The sequence below is a fragment of the Vigna unguiculata genome, chromosome 6 (assembly GCF_004118075.2).
Source record: "Vigna unguiculata cultivar IT97K-499-35 chromosome 6, ASM411807v1, whole genome shotgun sequence".
In the NCBI taxonomy this organism is placed as follows: Eukaryota; Viridiplantae; Streptophyta; class Magnoliopsida; order Fabales; family Fabaceae; genus Vigna; species Vigna unguiculata.
In genome coordinates this window covers 9,894,742-9,916,062 of record NC_040284.1, presented here as the reverse complement: position 1 = coordinate 9,916,062, position 21,321 = coordinate 9,894,742, and positions in this window count along the sequence as shown.

Genomic DNA, 21,321 nt, shown 5'->3' with positions numbered 1-21,321 from the left:
GTACTTAGTTTTGTATCTAGATGTTTATTGCATACTTTTGATCATTGATAAGACCTCTTATCAACTATCCAATCGATCAAAATGAAGAATAGGATATCTCAGACTTATTGTCAAATTTTCGGTCTGATCAAATGGTTAATGAATCTAATATATCGATTTTACAGTCGCAACTTTATGAAAAACGTGAATAGTTTTCCTCTTTCTCTCTCTCTCTCTCTCAAAGTGTTGGTGTTCTATGTGAATTGTGACTTTTCCTTTCTTTTCTCTATCTTTTTTTTTTCAACCCCCTCTCCACTAGGTTAAGAGAGACATCAAGTGGGTTTCTCAAAATTTGAGTCTTTTTTCCACATGGAAAGGGAGCACAGTACCCAACAAATCTCCCCCTCACAACTATGTGGAAATAGTATTCAAACCGACGATTTTACAACAAACTTCAAACTCCCCTCTTATTGTCTAGAATAACAGTAGGAGTGAGATTAGTAATGTGTAGCGCCATGTATAGTGCCTCACCCTAGAAATGCTTGGGTAATTTAGCAATTGTGAGCATACATCTCACCCTCTCAAGTAATGTCATGTTCATCCTTTCAACTAAACCATTTAGTTAAGGAGTTTTAGGAGGAGTCTCCTCATGTGCAATACCATGTTTTTTACAATAAGCATAAAAGGGTCCACAATACTCATCATCGTTGTCAGTACAAATGTGTTTTAGCTTTTTTCCTGACTGTCTTTCGATAAAGGCGTGAAATTCTTTGAACTTTTCCAAAACTTAGTCTTTTCTTGGTAAAGTATAGACCTATAGTTTCCTGAAAAAAATCAGCAATATAAAGGTAGCAAAGTAAAGTGCACCGTTAAAAGACTTTACCTTCAATGGGCCACAAACATCATAATGCACCATTCAAGCCAGCATGACTTCCTTGAGGGAGGATACTTCTTAAAGGATACTCTAGTTTGTTTACCAGCCATGCAATGAGAAAATTTCTCTAGCTCTTCACTTTTTAATCCCAAAATCATGTCATTTTTAGCTAAGCATTTAAGCCATTTCTCACTTATATGACAAAGCCACTAGTGCCACAAAGATGTCTTCATATAGATAGAATTCACATTGTCTTTAGCAACCAAAGCTTTAGTCCAATACAATTTAGAGTATTTCTCCCCTCTAGCCATAACCAAGTTACCTTTAGTGAGCTTCGATTTACCAAAACTAAAGTGATTGCCATAACCACTATTATCAAGTAAATGCACATATATTAGATTAAAGAGAACATTTGAAGCATGTTTGACTCCTTTGAGTAATAACTACACTCCCATGTTGGTTTTCAAGCAAACATCACAACCTTTAACATATTGTTAGACTCGCCTCTAGTCGCATTAAGGGCCAACAAAGCAAAGTTTCCCCCTAATGTAGTACAACAAACATTCGCTTAAGTTTGCATCCTGCCTAAATCTGCATTTGGATAGAGAAAATTCTCGGATCAATAATTTTATGACTTTATTTTCAGAAAAGATCACATAAAGTTATTTGACAATTATTTTCAATTCGTTCACATATGGTTGTTAATTAACCATTGTGTAAGATGCGACGAAGGGTGAAGAACACACTCTTAGCTTGATTTAACTTGTCAACACCCAATTTCGTCCGAGTGAATGCATTTGTTTTGTTAAATAAAAAATAAAAAAATAAAATAAAAATATGTTAGGTTTTTAATTTTAATTCTACCATGAAGAAAAGAAAAAAAAAGGGAAAAAAAGGAAAAGAAGGGAGAATCTAATTTGTTTTTAATTATCACACCCTTTTCATGAGCCCAAATGTTTTATACATATTTTCACCCTCACTGTTTGCTATTTACACTCTTCACATGACATGTCAAAAAAGAACATTTTATGATTTCTATTTGTAGAGAAAGGTATAATATTAGGAGCAATATTTTGAATAAATATCTTGCATTTACGCTTATGTGATGTGTCTCATTGATTTGTTAGTCAAAAAAAGATATTTTAAAAAAATAGAAGCAAATATTCCCGATAATAATGCTTTTAGAGAATGTTACGATTTTAATAGTTAAAAATATTCTTGGTAATAATTAGAATCAATTGTATGAATAATATGTTATGATTTGATCACGATCTTTATGTGACGAAAAATATGATTATAGTAATTACAAAAAATATTTCGTTAATAATTATAATCAACACCGTAGATATTATGCGACTATTTAATTTCTATAATATGTTTCATCATGACCAATTCCTTCCTCATATATTTTATTATGATTAAAGACTAGGATTTCAGGGGTACCCCAAGGTGCCTATATAAGCACAAAATTTCTCCAATGCAAGACACAAAAAAAAAAAAAATTGAAAACCCCCTCTTCTTTTTTATTATCAGAGCACACACGCAAAAGGGGGTCACCTTACTATCTTTCAATCAATTGTGCTCTGTTTGTGTCCCTGGAAGGTAAACTCTCTTTGCTCCTAATGTTATTCATGTACCGCTAGCGAACGTTAGCAAGGCAAGGTTCGTTTGGAGCGAAGAAAAGAAGGAAGCAGTCCTTCCACTGCACGAGCATCGACAAAGAGAGAGTTTAGATCAATTAGCCAATCCAATCACCAGAAAGAGCGAAAGGGAAATGAGAAGGAAAATCAAAGAAATAGAAAAGCACTAAGAATCCCAATCCCAACTGGCCCATATAACATATAGTGAAGTAGATGCTTCATTCTTTCCAATAAATATCTCCCTAAAAGGTGTATGCATTTAGTAAAGATGAAGTAAGCATGTGATTCTCTTATAATATCAAATGTATGATCGATTGACCTGTTGTATGATTAAATGTGTTTGGGGTTTGCACGTTAGATGATTTTGGGTTTGTCATTGATATGCTCAACTAGGGATAGCAAAAAAACCCGCGCCCGCGGATATCCGCGGATAAAATCCGCGGCGGATAGTTACTACCTACGGGTAGTGGGTAGCGGGTATTTTAATACCCGCTTATAAACGGGTCAGGTACGGGTATCATACTATCCATACCCACAGGTACCCGTTACCCGCAAAAAATTAAAATTAAAATTTAATTTATATTTTATTAAGTTAAATTTAACTAAAATTAAAATTAACGGTATATTTTATTATGTCAAATTTAATTACAATTAAAATTTAATTTAAATTTTATTTTTATAATTTTATATTAAAAAAATTTTAAAATATATAATTTTTAAAATATTTGCGGGTATCGGGTATCCACGGGTACCCGCAGGTTTTAAAAATATCCGCAGATATTTTTTAAGCGGATACCCGGCAGGTAAACGGGCGGGTAGCAGGCAGATTTTTTTTTGGCGGGTCGGGTTGCGGGTAGGCACTATCCGTGCCCGACCCGACCCGTTGCCATCCATATACTCAACCTTCTCTTTCATTTTATTTGGAATGCCATTTTATCTTGATAATTAAAAATGTTTCTTTCGTAGGCTTTAATTCTCTCTAAAAAAGATAATAATAAATAAAAATAGGAAATAAAAAATTATATTATTTCTTTTATATAAGTATTGAATATCATGTCAAGTATCGGACTTGCTTGATAATCAAAATATTCATTCATAGGCTTTTAATTTAAAAGAAAAATAATAATAAAAATCAAAAATCATTTTTAAATATCAGGTCAAATCTCGGATTTGCTTGATAACTAAATCTTTTATTATGTAGAATCTTGTGTTCTTTTGATATTAATAATATATAAATATATATATATATATATATATATATATATATATATATATTAAAATCTAAAATTTATAGAAATAAAAATAATATCAAACAACAAATATTTTTATAAAGAACTACGTTATCCCTGATTTTTCAGATGGAAATACGTAGGAGCGAGGTACAATCCTCGTCGGGCCAAAAAAATAAAAAAAATTGTTTTTAATCTTTATTATTTTTGTATGTGCTTTTTTATTTTGTTTGATTTTTTTGGGGAACAACGAATATTTTAAAAATTAAATTCTATCTTGCACACTTAATTAAAGAGGAATCATCTTAAGACGGGCGTTATGGGGGTGCTAATACCTTCCCCACGCGTAACCGACTCCCGAATCCAAATTTGGTTTCGAAGACCATTATTTTTTAATGTTTTTCTATAGTTTTCCATAATAAACTATGGTGGCGACTCCTCTATTTTAAATTAATTTCGTCGTCCCATCGCGATCTCGGTTGCGACATAACTGATCTGATGATAAATAAGGAGAATTTTTCAACTCAGTCATATGAATAACATAAAATAACAAGTTTCTCTCGTAACATATCTTTTAAAACCAACCTAGCATTCCTCTCAATGATCAAAGAGAAAATATTTTCCACACAAGATGTGAGGTTTTGAAAAACACTTGTTCTTTAATCATTGATAGTGGGTCTTGTTGCAATTGTTGTAGCACAAGATTGGTTGAGAAGTTGAATTTGACTTTGTTACCCCATCCCAAACCTTACAAACTTCATTGGCTTAATGAAGATGGGGATCTCAAAGTTGAACATCAAGTAAAAGTCAAGTTCTCCATTGGGAAATTTAAAGATAAAGTTTTATGTGATGTAATCCCAATGGAAGCTTGCCATATTCTCTTGGGGAGGCCTTGGCAATTTGATCATAAAACCTTACACAATGGCCACACCAATGAGATCACCCTCCAACATCATTCAAAAACTTTTGTGTTGCATCCCCTCACTCCTAACCAAGTTGCTAGTGATCATGTTCAAATGCGAGCTAGGAGAGAGGAAGAGAGTTCCAAGAACTCTAATGCTTCTAAAGATTCTAAGGACAAGACAAAGGTAGAGGAAGTTTCTTCTTCTAAGGATGTTGCTCATGAAGTTCTTTTAACTCATAAAACTCTTTTGCACACTCTTCATAATGAGCAACCTCCCTTCCTCTTACTTTGTCAAGCAATCCTTACTTGTCTTGAACACCCTTCTCTTAAGGATCTACCTCCTTCCATTCGTGCTCTCCTTCATGAATTTCAAGATATTTTTCCAAAGGATGGCCCTCATGGTCTCCCACCTTTTAGAGGGATTGAGGACCAAATTGATTTTGTCCCAAGGGCAAGTCTTCCTAATAGACCCGCCTATAGGACAAACCCAATTGAGACCAAGGAGATAGAAACTCAAGTGAATGAGTTGCTAGACAAGGGATGGGTTCAAAAAAGTTTATGTCCTTGTGTTGTGCCTATGTTGTTGGTGCCCAAGAAAGATGGAAAGTGGCGTATGTGCTGTGATTGTAGGGCTATCAACAACATCACCATAAAATATAGGCACCCAATCCCAAGACTAGATGATATGTTGGATGAATTACATGGAGCACAAATATTTTCAAAAATAGACCTCAAAAGTGGTTATCACCAAATTCGTATTCAAAAAGGTGATGAGTGGAAAACTACTTTCAAAACAAAATTTGGTCTATATGAATGGTTAGTCATGCCCTTTGGTCTAACCAATGCTCCTAGTACATTCATACGCCTAATGAATCATGTCTTCCGAGATTGTATAGGCAAGTTTGTTGTTGTCTATTTTGATGACATCTTGGTGTATAGTACAAGCTCTAAGCTTCATGTGGGTCATCTTAGAGTTGTGTTATCTCTTCTCCGAGACCACCAACTCTATGCTAACATTGACAAGTGCACTTTCTGTGTAGAGAGTGTCATCTTTTTGGGATTTGTGGTCAATAAGAGTAGGGTGCATGTTGACCCTGCAAAAATCAAGGCCATCCAAAAATGGCATGTGCCAAAGAATGTTGGGGACATTAGAAGTTTTCATGGATTAACAAGTTTTTATAGAAGATTTGTCCCCAACTTCTCCACCATTGCTTCACCCCTCAATGAACTTGTTAAGAAAGACATATCTTTTAAGTGGGGTGAAAGACAACAAAAGGCTTTTGATGATATCAAGACTAGGCTCACCCAAGCTCCCATTCTTGCTCTTCCAAACTTTGAGAAAACTTTTGAGCTAGAATGTGATGCTTTTGGTGGGAATAGGTGCGATTTTGTTACAAGAAGGCCATCCAATTGTCTATTTTAGTGAAAAACTAAATGGTCCTTCTCGTAACTATCCCACCTATGACAAAGAGCTATATGCTCTTATGTGAGCTCTTCATACTTGGAAACATTATCTTATGACAAAAGAGTTTATTATCCATAGTGATCATGAAACTCTCAAGTATTTGAAGAGCCAACACAAATTGAATAAAAGGCATACAAAGTGGGTTGAGTACTTGGAACAATTCCCTTATGTTATCAAGTACAAGAAAGGAAAAGCTAATGTGGTGGCTGATGCACTATCAAGGAGATATACTCTCTTAGCCAAGCTTAGGTCCCAAATTCTTGGATTTGACAACATATGTGAATTGTATATTTTTATATCTCAAATTTCTCATATTTTCACAATCCTTACAAATTTCTGACACCATAATATTTGATATTGTAATCATATGACCCCTAATATTTCATATTGTAATATGACTCATGAAATTTTATAAGTCTGCATCCCAATAAAGTTTGTATCAAACTTCCAAGATCAAAATGCAGACTTAAGCGAATGTTTACTATATAGGAAAGAAGACTCATGTCAAATCCGTGGAAGTGGTGCGTATTAAGCTTAGATTATATAATTGAACCTTGCTAAAAAAATAAAAACAATCCAAAAGGGGGAAAATGAAATAAAATATAAACAAATCCATAATTATCTAAACCTAAACTAACCTAAATGCATGAAATGGAATGATAGAATGACAACAACACTATAGAGTTTACAACTTAAATGCACAAGTTATAATATCTAAAGTTGAATTTTAATATGTATGAATGCAATTCATGTGTAGAATCTAAAGGAATAATGAATTGAATTTAAAGAGAAAAATCTAGATGAATGATAAATGCATGTGCAAATTTAAAATGATAAATGGAAGGAAGAACTAAACCTACATAGCTAAATCTAACATTGACACCAAAAGCATGATAGTAATTTGCTCATAAGATGTGAATTCAAGTCTTAAAAGTTATGGGTAGGCTGAGAATGATGCAAGAGCTTGGACATAGTGCACGATTTAAGCACAGTAGAATCAAATTTACATAGAATTTTAATGGCATACTAGAAAAATGCAAACTGAGCTCCTAACTTGTGAATTATACTCCATGGTCTTCCATGAATTGTACTACCATGATGTAAACAAGCTCAAAACAAAACATGACAGGTCAAGACAAGCCCAACTACGCATTTAAAATGTGCCACTGATATCCACAACTCAGAGATGTACATTGAACCAAAAAAGTTTAAATAATATAGGCTAAACTCTAAAAAATATGTCAATGCAATGCATGAGAACCTAAACTAAATAGATTGGGGATGGAATATGGATGCAAAGATGATTTAGAATAGTCTATAATGATGGTGATGAATGAGCAAAACCCATGAACATCGCTAAAGCTACATGAAACCTATATAACAACAACAAAACAGAACATAACACCACTAGTTTATTGTGAACCAGAATGTCCAAACAGAAAACAAAATTTTAATGACACACATTAAAACTAAGAACGCAGTATAATCATTAAAGACAACTAGATTTATGCACGAGAAATCAAAACTAGAGAAATTAAAATGTTGAAAAAAATGAAAAAAGTGAAAACAAAAACCTAATGAAAAGTTAGTTAAGAGGCAATCTTTGAACCAATATCCACTCCTAATTGGTGAATTGAATGATACTATGCTCAAGAAGACCTCTTGATAAATAAGGCCCACTTTCGGATCCTTAGATCCCTACAACAGAATCACTAATATGCATAACTACATCACTTACACTACAAGAAAATGCTTCATTAGTAAGCAATTTTAGTGATTAAAAGTTGTTAGTCACTAAAGTGACCAATTTAATTACCAATTTACAAAAAAAATTATTGGCTACTAAAATAGTCATTATTAAGAATGAAAAATTATAATGGGGCTCTAAATTGGTTTCTAAAATTTAGCTACCAAAGGAAACTGGTCACTAAACATTAACTGTCTTGATTTTTGCTACCAGAGAAGTTGATTTCCATTTTATTTCATACAAGACAACGATAAATAGAAAAATTAAGAACAATGAATATGTAAATAAATTAAATTATATATATATATTGTAAGGCCCAATTTTTTGCTGCCTTGTTTTTGTAAGGACTGCCCCAAATTGAATGGGCCCAAGGGCTGGCCCAAAACGAATTCAGATCCTAAGACTGCCCTAACCCTAACTCTCCCTCTCACCTTTCAGAAAATTGTTCCTTGTCCTAGAGTCGTAGTTGCCTCTCAATCTCTGCTAGGGTTTGGTACCACCGCAGGCACGTAAGTTCGAACCAGCTCTCTTCCTTTACGTAAGTATCCTTTCATCAGTGCTCATAGTTATGCTACTATTACACTAGGTAACTCATTTCCCACTGTTTCTCATTTCTTTCCAGCACCTTAAGTCGCTCCTTGAGCTGCTGCTTTCCGCTGTTTAGGGTTGAGGTCTCGTGCTAGCCATTTCCAGGTAGGGAAGCTAAGGCTTACTCATATATCACGTTTCTCCATGTTGTTTGGCTGTTATTTCGAGATTATGTGGTTGGTATATGTTAGTTGTGAACGCATGAATCTGTATTTTGGACTGGTGGGTGTGGCTGTTGCAAGAATACAGTGGCGAGACCTGATAATCTCGCCCAAGCGAGCCAGACTCGCCTAGGCGAGATGGACAGGGACTCGCCCAGAACCTTTTTACGCGAAAGGTCGCTCAAGCGACCAACTCACCTTTTGAGCGAGCATCTCGCTCAGGCGAGAGGGGTCTCGCTTAAGCGAGATCCCGCGTGAGGTCCTGCTTCCTTTTTAGAGCCCTTGCCTAGGCGAAGGGGGCTCGCTTGAGCGAGAGCCTCTCGCCTGAGCGGACCCTTCAGCCTGAGCGAGGAGCTGGGCGAGACAGTGCGTTTGTGTGGTTATTTCTGAAATTCCGAAATGGTTTATGCTTGTTTGGGTGTTGATTATTATGTTAAATGCATGAGACAAATCAATATGCATGAGTGATGTGATCCATGAATTATAAATGATGGTTTGGGCATTAACCTTCGCATGTGAAAGGAATGGGGTGCTTGGTATTAAATTGACATGGTTGGCATGAGATGAAATTCCACTATGTTGGCTGAGAATGATAAACTGGTATGGATTCACTGGAAAATGAAAGGGGTGGACTATGAAGAACTAGTATGCGATGTGTATGTATAAATCTGTATGATGAATCTTTCTTGATTGGTTGAGCATGTTTAGTCTGTGTCAGTGCGTAAATCCTTGGAGTCTCTAGGTGAGACTTTCAGGGTCGCGCTTCAGTGGTCGGGACATAATTCCATGGCCCATGTTAGTGGGTGTCTATGGTGGTGCCCTATCTGTATAACTAGGTAAGGATTCAAGGTAAGGTTGCATCCTGACACTCTAAGGAGTCAGTTAGTCTCACCTAGAGCGGACTGACTCCTGTGGTGAGAGTAGCAGGAGGCCTGAAATTCATTAAGGGCTAACCTTGTGGTGAGGGAAATTGATTCATTGTAACACTTGTAACACATAGCTCGGGGTGAGCAGCTCGGGGGTGAGCAGATGTATCCACCACAAGTGCGTGCATCCGTTGAATCCGACCAAGTTATATGTATCCGGATGAGTCGAGTCGTGTCTTAGTGTATTGTTTGAGAAGTGATAACATGCTTAGTTGATATGTGGGTATGGTATGGTGAATATATATATTGGATTGTATCGATGAATTCTTTTGTGCTCTAGCTTACCCTACTTTCTTTGTTGTGTGTTCTGCTGTGTGGTACTCTCTTTTGCGATAATCATCAACTTGTTTGATGAAGGATTGACCCCAACAAAGGATAGAGGCACATGCTTTAGAAGACTAAGCATGTTTAGAAAGGAAGTTCACTAATCCTTCATTCCTTTCATTTGTGTTTGTTATTTTTGATTCCCTGAGTTGACTTAGTTAAATCAACTTTAGTTGACTTGTTGACCTTTGACTAGGTTTGACTTGTTGACTATAGTTGACTTGACTTAAGCCAACATGCTAATCTATGTTTATTTGCTTTGTAGGTTAATTAGGAGTAAGAAAGCAATGCTAGGTGGCGCATGGTGATTGGGGAGCATAAATGATGTGTAGGAGAGAGTAAAGCAAAGGCATAAAGCATAAAGTAAAAGGCATGAAACAAGTGTACCTATGTACCTTTGGTCTCCTTTGTTTTTAGCACACTTTGACCACTTTTTGGAGACATATGAGACACATTCTTTGTCTCCTTTTGTGCTAGATCGAAATTAGCCTTGCACACACCATAGTTAGCTCTTTTGTCTCTCATTTTTGTAACCTTATTTGACCTAGTTTCTAGAAGCTAGGGTTAGGTTTTTGTAAAGACATCCTTAGGTATCTTTTATTTGCTTAGAAGCCCCTAAACTCTTCTATATAAGGGGTGCTCCTAGACATGTAAAAGGGTTGAACATTTTGAAGTAAAAACACTCTTGTGTCTCAACCATTTGTGAGAGTTTCCTCCCTTGGGAGTGAATACTTTTAAGCCTTATCTTGCATAGCAAGTGGCGGCACACATCCACTCATCTTCAAGGTTGCCATGGCTTATAGCCTAGCCTTGTAGTGGCGTGCTTCTCACATTTTTACCATTTCTTTCCTTTCCATTTTATGTTTTCTTCTTCCTTTAATTGTTCTTGGTTTTCTATGGTTTATGTGCTTTCCATTTCCTTTTTGTTTTGAATCGATCCATCATCTTCTTCTCTTGAGCTTTGTGAAAGGAACCTTCACATCTAGATAGCTTGCTATCTTAATGTCCAGTGGGGATTTCACTTAGCTTTCTTAATCAACTCACACCATATTCAATTATCTTAAAAAGGAACAAGATAATCCTTTATCATTTGGTATCTAGAGCCTGGGTTATCTTGAATATGGTGTTTTTCATGTTCTAACCTTGTCTTGTGTAGCTATCTTTGAATGGTCCACATAAAAACAATGCTGGCAGAAACTGTTCACGATTTTAAAAGATTAAACTGCACCTGCTCAGTGGTCCAAAAATTACGTTCTTGATGTCAAAAGAAAGCTCTGTGAGTCTAGTTTCTAGCAAAAAAAAAGAACCAATGAATTTGGAGTTCTGTGGAGAGAGTTATGATTGAAATAGTGAGCAAAGGTCAGAGCTGCCAAGATCACCGCGAATCAACGTTTTTCAGGTTATGTTGGGCAGTTTTGGCTACAGTTTTTGTTACTCTTCTTACTCCTAAATGTGGTTGGATAACATGTCTTTGGATGCTTAGTCTTTGAGCCTCAAATCCATGAGTTTAAATGCATGATAGCTACATGTTTATGTCTTTGTGTATGTCATGTTGAGTCTTTAAATGTGTCTAACTTTTGCTTGAGTCATATGTCATATGCTTCTTTGAGTTTTCTTATTCTTGTTTCTAAGTATTTGAGCTATTGCATGAGATCTATGCCTTTTGTTGTAGCATGCTCCTTGAAATTGATTTTGACCTAATTTTTAAGGAACTAAGTGTTCAAGACACCCTAAAATATCCTTCTCATCATCTTAAGTACCTAGTTTTGAAAAGAAAAATTATTTTCATGACCAAAAACAGTTTGGCCGAGAGCTAATGTGTTGCTTGGTGAATCCATTTGGCCATTTTTACTAGGTGTTATGCTACCAAATTTTATACTTAGATTTTGGGTGATATTGGCAAATTAGTTCCATGCTTTAACTTGGTTATGATCTTTCTTGGTGTATGCATAATTTGAGGTATAATCATGGCTTGTTCAAATGCTTTCCATAGAGTCTTTAAAAGTGTTTTTCATTGCTTTAGTCTTGTTCAAGTTTTGTCTTTAAAACAAAATTTCCTTAGAAGTTAAACTTTCTTTTTTTTGTGTTTTTCTTGCTTGTCACTAGGTGTTCTTTGTTGTGTCATAGTAGTTTTCTTTTCTTGAAACTCTTGGTATGTTGTGGCCGAATCACTTGTCTTGCATTTGAAAGGTTTTGCACAAGTTTTTAAAAGTGTTTGCTTCACTCCTTTGGTGGATTTTGAGTGCTAGCCTTGCCTTGTTACTTTGGGAGTGTGATCTAAACACTTGGGTTGCATTTTGGGTTGGATTTGGTCTCGATTTTCATGTTGTCTAACCCCTAATCCATTTATTTTGTCTCGGATTTGAGTGTTTTTGTTGTAGGAATCATGGTAAGTTCATCAAATGCACCTACACCAAACAAAAACAATACATTCATGAGATTGCTTCGGGATTTGGAGTTGTCTAGGAAGGAGGCCTTTGAACAATTGAGAAAGGACAAGGAGCAAAGTGACCTAAGAATCCAATAGCACATTCAAAGGCTTGAAGCTAAGGAGCAAGAAAGAGAGGCTAGGAAAAGAGGGCATTCTAGGCGCAAACCATCACAAGAGAAGCAAACTCCAAAGATTCCTAAGTTCAAAGGAGAAAATGACCCAAACATCTACATTGAGTGGGAACAAAAAGTGGACCAAATTTTTACCATTCATGTAGTTAGTCATCAAAAGCAAGTAGATTTGGTAGTCTTAGAGTTTGAGGATTATGCCATGACTTGGTGGCATCAATTATGTATGGACAATATTAACCAAGAGTCACTCGTGACTTCTTGGATGGACCTTAAAAATTTGATGCGCGCTAGATTTGTTCCTTCCTACTATAGGAGGGAGACTCTTTTGAAGCTCCAAAGGCTTCAACAAGGGTCCATGTGTGTGGATGAATATTACAAGTTAATGGAGTCCATGCTTCTAAAAGTAGGACTCCAATTTGAAAGTGAAGAGGAAAATGTAGCTAGATTTGTGAGTGGGTTAAGGAGGGACATACAAGATTTAGTAGAGTTATATGAGTACTCCTCTCTTGACAAAGTTTTACATTTGGCCATCAAAGTTGAAACTCAATTGCAAAAGAAAAAAGAGGCCAAGAGGAGTGGTTCATACAATGACTACTATTCTAGTACTTGGAAAGATAAAGAAAGAAAACATGGTAAATCACCACTCAAGAGTTCCAAAGACCCACCTCCTAGGACTAATTCGTCTAGGCCTTCTAATGAAACTCCTAATTCTTCTCAAGGTACAAGGACAAGTTCTATAAAATGTTTTAAGTGTTTGGGATATGGGCACATAGCTTCAAATTGTCCCACCAAAAGAACCATGGCCTTAAACCTTAAAAAAGAAGTAGAGAGTGAACATTCTTTTCCCCCTTCCCCCAAAAGTACTTTTTCTCACACTTCTTCTTCAATTGAAAGGATTAAACCCCTTGAAGGTGGATTGTTAATGATAAGGCACCAACTAAGACAAGTTTCCAAGGAACTTGACCCTTCTCAAAGACAAAACCTTTTTCATTCAAGGTGTTATATCAAAGACAAACTATGTCCCCTCCTCATAGATAATGGAAGTTGTGTAAATGTGGCTAGCACAAGGGTTGTGGACAAGCTTGGCTTGAAAACTATCCCTCATGCCAAGCCCTACAAGCTATCATGGCTTAAGAAAGAAGACATTAAAGTAACTCAACAAGTCCTCATTAACTTTTCAATTGGAAATTTTAAAGATGAGGTGTTATGTGATGTTGTGCTTATGGAAGAAACTCATATTTTGTTAGGTAGGCCATCGAAATTTGATAGAAAAGTCTTTTATGATGGCCATGCTAAAACCTATGCTTTCTCCTTCCAAGGTAAGAAGTTCACACTCCTACCTCTTTCACCCAATCAAGCAAATGAGGACCAAAATAAAGTGAAAGATAAGAGAAAAGATGAAAAAGAAAAAGAGCAAGTTACCTCCAAAGTGTTACTTGCCTATAAAAAAATATTTTCAAAGCAAGATGGACATCACCATTCTTTCTTCTCTTGCAAGGCTCAAAAGGAAGACCCAATGCGCAAGCATGAGAAGAATAGTGGTCTAGAAAAGAGGGATGGCCTAACCAAAGCTAGGGGTAGTACCCTTAGAAAAGATGGAACAAGAGCTCATAAAAGGGAGTCGCAAAACCTCCCCCAAATCAAGTCAAGCTCCATCAACAAAGGCTTAAAGAATTTGTGGTCAAATTCTCTCCAAGAAGGGGAGGATGATGAAGGATTGACCCCAACCAAGGATGAAGGCACATGCTTAAGAAGACTAAGCATGTTTAGAAAGGAAGTACACTAATCCTTCATCCCTTTCATTTATGTTTGTTATTTTTGATTCCCTAAGTTGACTTAGTTGAATCAACTTTAGTTGACTTGTTGACCTTTGACTAGGTTTGACTTGTTGACTATAGTTGACTTGACTTAAGCCAACATGCTAATCTATGTTTATTTGCTTTGTAGGTTAATTAGGAGTAAGAAAGCAATGCTAGGTGGCGCATGGTGATTAGGGAGCATAAATGATGTGGAGGAGAGAGTAAAGCAAAGGCATAAAGCATAAAGTAAAAGGCATGAAGTAAGTGTACCTATGTACCTTTGGTCTCCTTTGTTTTTAGCACACTTTGACCATTTTCTGGAGACATATGAGACACATTCTTTGTCTCCTTTTGTGCTAGAACGAAATTAGCCTTGCACACACCATAGTTAGCTCTTTTGTCTCTCATTTTTGTAACCTTATTTGACCTAGTTTCTAGAAGCTAGGGTTAGGTTTTTGTAGAGACATCCTTAGGTATCTTTTATTTGCTTAGAGACCGCTAAACTCTTCTATATAAGGGGTGCTCCTAGACATGTAAAAGGGGTTGAACATTTTTGAAGTAAAAACACTCTTGTGTCTCAACCATTTGTGAGAGTTTCCTCCCTTGGGAGTGAATACTTTTAAGCCTTATCTTGCATAGCAAGTGGCGGCACACATCCACTCATCTTCAAGGTTGTCATGGCTTCTAGCCTAGCCTTGTAGTGGCGTGCTTCTCACATTTTTACCATTTCTTTCCTTTCCATTTTATGTTTTCTTCTTCCTTTAATTGTTCTTGGTTTTCTATGGTTTATGTGCTTTCCATTTCCTTTTTGTTTTGAATCAATCCATCATCTTCTTCTCTTGAGCTTTGTGAAAGGAACCTTCACATCTAGATAGCTTGCTATCTTAATGTCCAGTGGGGATTTCACTTAGCTTTCTTAATCAACTCACACCATATTCAATTATCTTAAAAAGGAAAAAGATAATCCTTCATCAGAGGAGCTGATGGCGAAACAGTTTATCCGACCCAACACTTCGCCTTGGGGAGCACCAGTGCTGTTGGTGAAGAAGAAAGATGGGAGTTCACGTCTGTGTGTAGACTACGGGCAGTCAAACAAAATGACGATCAAGAATAAGTACCATCTCCCGAGAATCGACGACTTGATGGATCAATTGCATGGATTGTTAGTATTCTCGAAGATTGATCTACGGTCAGGATACCACTAGATATTGGTCAAGGATGATGATGTACAGAAAACGGCCTTCAAGTCCCGGTATGGACACTACGAGTACGTGGTTATGCCTTTCGGTGTGACCAATGCTCCGGTAGTGTTCATGGACTACATGAACAGTGTAACATCCCTGGCTACCCTTCCTCGGGCCCCAGAGGCTGTTAGGTTACTACAGCCCAATGCACCTGATGAGTTCAAATTTTTGCCCTCATTTAATATTTAAATTTGGGGATTTAATTGAATTTTCTGTGCTTAAAGATTTATTTAATTAGGATTTGTGATTATTGGATTTATTGAGTAAGTTTGGTAAAAGTGGCGTAAAAATTGATTTTAGTTGCATAAAATATTATTGGATATTCTAACGTTTGTTAATGCAGCTGGAATTTATTTTTGGTCAATTAATAGTGTGATTTTGAAATATTCAAAGTTACAAAATAAGTCCAAAATCAAGAAATTCTGGAAAAGAATAAATCATGAGCTAAATGCACCCCCAGATTTTATTTGCACACTCCTCCCTCAAGTGGACCACAAAAACCTGTTCTGCACCCCCAGTTTTCACTAAGTTGCACCCCTCCTACCACTTAAACTCCACTCAACCAGATCATGCCATGTGGCAATCCCCACCTTTTAAAATTAGCCAACCATAAGCTGCCACGTGTCATAATCCTCCACTCACCAAATTGACCACTCAGATTCTGCCATGTCATCATCTCCTCCATCTCACTCATGAAACCCTAACCCTAATTTTCTTCTCTCCTTCCACCACCATGGCAGCCGCCGCCGCACCTCCTCACCTCGCCGGCCACCACTTTATCACCATCACACCATTGCCGGCGACGCACCAGCAGCGACAGCACCACCAATCTGCAGCAACGGCGGCGCAACCATCTTTCTCCTTCGCGCCATCGCCATCTCCACCGCACCTTCACGTCTCGCCAGCCACCATCTTCTTCTCGCGTCCAACAGCGCCGTCACACACACCACCTTCACCTGCAACGTCGGCAGCCACCATTGACGTTCCAGCACCTTTTCCGACCACCATCGCGCTCACTCTATGGCAGCGCCTGCATCGTTCTCGCCTCCATCGCAGCTCCGCGCACCAACACCACCACGAACCTGCATCTGCGCGAACCTTGTTCCGCCACCATCTTCCTCCATCAAAGCGCGAGTTCTTCTTCTTCCCTGCACCCGCGTTCCGCGCAGCAGCAGCAGCGGAAACTGCCACCATCTCCTGCAGAACCACCGCACCACCTTCTCCATCGTGCACCTCTTCGAACCATTGCAGCTGCGGAACTGGCATCACTTCGTTGCTGCAACACCGTGAAACGAGAAGAAGACGGAACAACACTAGGATCTGCATTACACCTCGCCGGAGAAGAAGCCGGAGCAGCCGCCATTGCCGTCAGCCGCGCCGTCACGTAGAGCCAAGGGAGGAAGGAGCAGCAAACCCTAATTCTGGAGAGAGAGTACTCTGCGCCACGTGTCAGCATCTGATAGGACAGTCAAACTGGTCAAAACTGCAAATATGGTTAAATGAGAGGGGCAGAATTGGAAATTGGACAGGAATTAAGTTGCTAATTAATTAAATAAAAATAAAAGATTTTAGCAACTGACAGATAAAGCCCAAAGTCCAGTGGAAGCCTATATAAAGATACTTAAGGGAGCAGAAAGGGGGAACTTACAATTTACCACTTACAGCTTAGACACTTAGAACTCTCTGGTTTTGGCAGATACCGTCTCCACCACATCTCTCATTCTTTCTTTTATTTTCTTTCCTTCATATCATCATGTATTCCATCAAAGCCATGGAGGGCTAAGCTTTTAGGGTTGATTCCACTGTAATTTCTTAAATGGATTCTGAGGTTAGATGAATTTATATGTTTTGTTATTTTGATTATTGTTGTGGTTTTTGTTTATCTATGTCCTTTGCTTCTTAATTGAATAGAAAATAATGATTTTAAATCTACATGCATGCTAATCATATGAGTTAAGAGGTTTTTAAATAAAATTGAGACTTTACTTTGATTTTGTTTAGAAACTTTCATTTGATTAAATAAGTTTTTGCCAATAATTGAGACTTTAATTTGATTAAAGGTAATTACTTTAACTAAATTAGTCAAGACTTTACTTTGATTAATTAAGTTTTCTATTTGGTAAAGAAACAAAGGAATAGACATGATTAGGCATAGTAAAATTAATTGAGACTGTACTTTGATTAAATTTACTATGGACAATCTAATAATTCTCACTTTTAATTGAGACTGTACTTTGATTAAAAGTGAGGATGCCAACAAATGAATTGAGTCTTTACATTGATTTATTTGTAAATCAACAATAATAATTAATTTAACAATAATCTCTAGATAACCAATGAAGAATCTGATTTAGAAAAAGCAGTGGAATTGACCTATTTACTATTACTGTGTTTACAATCTTCCGTGTCATTTTCTTTGCATATCAAAACCCCCATATTTTTATAATTGCTAGTTTTAATTGCATTTTTAAGAATCAAATATTTGAGATCAATTCCGTATTCGTTGTGAGACGACTCAGGGTTATCTTAACCCTAACTATTTTGTTCACTACTAATTGGCAATACTGAAGTTGCTAAAGTAGTGGTAATTTGATCGCCTAACGACAACGATATCAAATTTTCCCCCTTTTCTGTTTCTTCCCATGTTCACTACCTCTTTGTCCATAATACGCCTTTTATGCCTTTCGGTGTGACCAATGTTCCGGTAGTGTTCATGGACTACATGAACAGTGTAACATCCCTGGCTACCCCTCCTCGGGCCCCAGAGGCTGTTAGGTTACTACAGCCCAATGCACCCCAACCTATCACCCTTCTCCGTCCATTCATACTGGGTGGGTTGTTGCCAGTGGGAATCGAACCCCCAACCTGACCTTTAACACCTCTGACTCACCAGCAGATACTACCAGTTGTGCTGTTTGTAACATCCCTGGCTACCCCTCCTCGGGCCCTAGAGGCTGTCAGATTACTACAGCCCAATGCACTCCAACCCATCACCCTTCTCCGTCCATTCATACTGGTGGGTTGTTGCCAGTGGGAATCGAACCCCCAACCTGACCTTTAACACCTCTAGTTCACCAATAGATGCTACCAGTTGTGGATCCAGCGAAGGTTAAGGCGGTGGTTAAGTGGGAAAGTCCTAAGTCTGCCACAAAGATCAGGAGTTTTGTGGGGTTGTCGGGCTACTATAGGAGATTCATAGAGGGATTCTCCCAGATAGTGGCACCTCTAACACTACTGACTCGGAAGGACCAACCCTTCACCTAGACGGATAAGTGTGATGAAAGTTTCCAGGAGTTGAAGAGGAGATTGACCAGTGCGCCGATACTAGTGATCCTAGACATAGGGAAGCCTTTCGAGGTCTATTGTGACGCATCCCATCTAGGGCTTAGTTGTGTGTTAATGCTGGAAAAGAAGACGGTGGTCTATGCTTCAAGGCAATTTAAGGTTCATGAGAGAAACTATCCCACTCATGACTTTAAGTTAGCAGCCATAGTGTTTGCCTTGAAGATTTGGAGGCATTATCTTTATGGTGCTTAGTTCCGCGTGTTCAGCGATCATAAGAGCCTCAAGTATTTGTTTGACCAGAAGGAGCTGAACATGAGACAGAGAAGATCGATGGAATTCTTGAAGGATTATGACTTCGAGCTCCTATATCATCCAGGGAAGGCGAATGTAGTGGCAGATGCCTTGAGTAGGAAGATAATGCATACTGCACACCTTATGATTAAAGAGGTGGAACTATTGGAGAAGTTCAGAGACATGAGGCTACAGGTGGAGTTGGGGTCCGAGTCCATTAAGTGTAGTGCCCTTACTATATCTAGTGACTTTTTGGACTCAGTCAGAGAGAGACAATTGTTGGATGCCAGTCTAAATAGAATCAGAGAACAACTTGGGTCGGATGAGGCTAGAGACTTTGCCTTGGGTAATGATGGTATACTGAGGTTTCAGGGTAGAATCTGTGTACCTGATGATGCCGAGGTGAGGAAGTTGATCCTTGAGGAAGGACACAAAAGTCGTCTTAGCTTGCATCCTGACATGACTAAGATGTATCAGGACCTCAAGGAGACCTTCTGGTGGCAGGGGATGAAGAAAGATGTGGCCCTATTTGTACCAGCCTGTCTGACCTGTCAGAAGACGAAGGTGGAGCACCAGAGGCCTGGTGGGATTCTACAACCTTTAGAGATACCAGTGTGGAAATGGGACAACATCTCGATGGACTTTGTGACCCATTTGCCACGGACTTTTAAAGGACATGACACCATCTGGGTTATAGTGGATCAGTTGACCAAGAGTGCCCACTTCTTGGCGATGAACTTGAGGATGTCCATAGCCAACTTAGCCCAGTTATACATTAAGGAGATCGTGAGGTTGCATGGAGTACCTTCGAGCATAGTTTCTGACAGAGACCCACGGTTTACATCCCAGTTTTGGCAAACCTTACAAGAGGCTTTGGGGACCAAGTTGACTATGAGCTCAACCTACCATCCCCAGACTGATGGCCAATCAGAGAGGACCATCCAATCACTTGAGGACTTATTGCAGACGTGTATATTGGATCACCTGTGAGCTTGGGATGAGGTGTTGCCCTTGATCGAGTTTACCTACAACAACAGCTTTCATGTGAGCATTGGCATGACGCCATATGAGGCTCTTTATGGTAGGAAGTGTAGGACTCCCCTATGTTGGTATCAAGATGGGGAAGCAATGCTTGTCGGGCCAGAATTGTTAGAGCAAACTACTGAGAAAGTCAGGATGGTGAGAGATAGGATGCAGGCCTCTCAGAGTAGGCATAAAGCTTATGCAAATTACAGAAGGAGACCCTTAGAGTTTGCGACGAGCGATCATGTGTTCTTGAGGGTGACTTGAACCACTGGTGTGGGAAGGGCTCTCCGCTCAAGGAAACTCTCTCCTAAGTTCCTTGGCCCATATCAAATCATGAGGAGGATTGGACTAGTGGCATACGAGATAGTGTTGCCCCCCTCAGTTGGCGAATCTTCACCCGGTATTCCATGTGTCACAGTTGAGGAAATATGTTTTCGACCCATCTCATGTGTTGGAAGCTGAGGATATATAGATCAGAGAGGATCTCATTGTAGAGGTGCCACCCATTGCGTTAGAGGACATCAAAGTTGAGGAACGCTGAGGAAAGACAGCCTGCCTTGTTAAAGTCATTTGGGATCGGAGGACAGGTGACACAACTTGGGAGTTGAAGGAAGATATGAGGAAATCGCACCCGCATCCTTTTTACTTAGTAAGTTTTTATTTTCAAGGACGAAAATATTCTTGTTGGGCAGAATGTAAGGCCCAATTTTCTGTTGCCTTGTTTTTGTAAGGACTGCCCCAAATCGAATGGGCCCAAGGACTAGCCCAAAACGAATTCAGACCCTAAGATTGCCCTAACCCTAACTCTCCCTCTCACTTTTCAGCAAATTGTTCCTTGTCCTAGAGCCGCAACTGCCTCTCAATCTCTGCTAGGGTTTGGTACCACCGCAGGCACGTAAGTTCAAACCAGCTCTCTTCCTCTACGTAAGTATCCTTTCATTTGTGCTCATAGTTCTGCTACTGTTACGATGGGTAACTCATTTCCCGCTGTTTCTCATTTCTTTCCAGCACCTTAAGTCGCTCCTTGAGCTGTCGCTTTCCGCTGTTTAGGGTCGAGGTCTCGTGCTAGCCATTTCCAGGTAGGGAAGCTAAGGCTTACTCATATATCCCGTTTTTCCATGTTGTTCGGCTGTTATTTCGAGATTATGTGGTTGGTGTGATGTTATGTTAGTTGTGAACGCATGAATATGTTGTTTGGACTGGTGGGTGTGGTTGTTGTAGGAAAACAGTGGCGAGGCCTGATAATCTCACCCAAGCGAGCCAGTCTCGCCTAGGCG